Here is an 851-nt window from a genome sequence, read left to right as displayed (position 1 = left end):
CTTTCAAGAAAAACAAGAGATAAGAGACCACTAAAGAAAAATAAACAATAAAGTAATTAGTATCCAGTACATTTTGTAAATAATTTTAAATTTAAATAACATAAAAATATAAATTAAATATTTATATTGAAAGTATATTGAGGGAATATAATTAGTAATTATTTTTAAAAATAAACTAAAAATAATCAGATACATATAATATTGTATGTTGAAAATTTAAATCTACGAAAAACTTTTTTTTCCAAAAGAAAAAATGATAAGAAGAAACAGATTTTTTTTGTATGAGTTTATCTTTTTTTCTTTGGTAGATTGTATGAGTTTATCTAGTTTTGAATTGTGTGGCAAGTAGCAATAACAAATATGGGGCAGATACCTAAATATAGAAAACAAAAGACGAAAATAAATGAGGGTCCAGAGAGATGCCGGCAAAAAAATTGATTGGTCCTTAAGAAAATACTAGCCATGTCTTCTAAGAAGAAAATACTAGTCATTTTCAAAAAAAATTTAAAATACTGATCTAAGACTAAAAGCATGGATCAAAGCAGCATGAACGAGAAATATACGTATTAATGTCGCCAAGTAGATAATATTAATAAGCATATGTGACCTTCAAACAGTATTTAACTATTCATTCATTCATTCTCCATGAATAATATTATTGGTTCCCTGCCTGAACAGATCGAGGTGCTGATAGAGTTTGCTGAGAGATTTTAGTAGTGCTTAATTAGCAAGGATTTTCTTGAAAAACATGGAAGAAGTTCTATTTGAGAAGGAGGGATGCACATCATCCCATTGCCATCACTGGTGCAATATGTATTCCATGGCGGGAGTCAGAATTTTAATTTAAGGGG

Source organism: Lotus japonicus, chromosome 4 (assembly GCF_012489685.1).
Source record: "Lotus japonicus ecotype B-129 chromosome 4, LjGifu_v1.2".
Lineage (NCBI taxonomy): Eukaryota > Viridiplantae > Streptophyta > Magnoliopsida > Fabales > Fabaceae > Lotus > Lotus japonicus.
Note: the sequence above shows the minus strand (reverse complement) of the source record.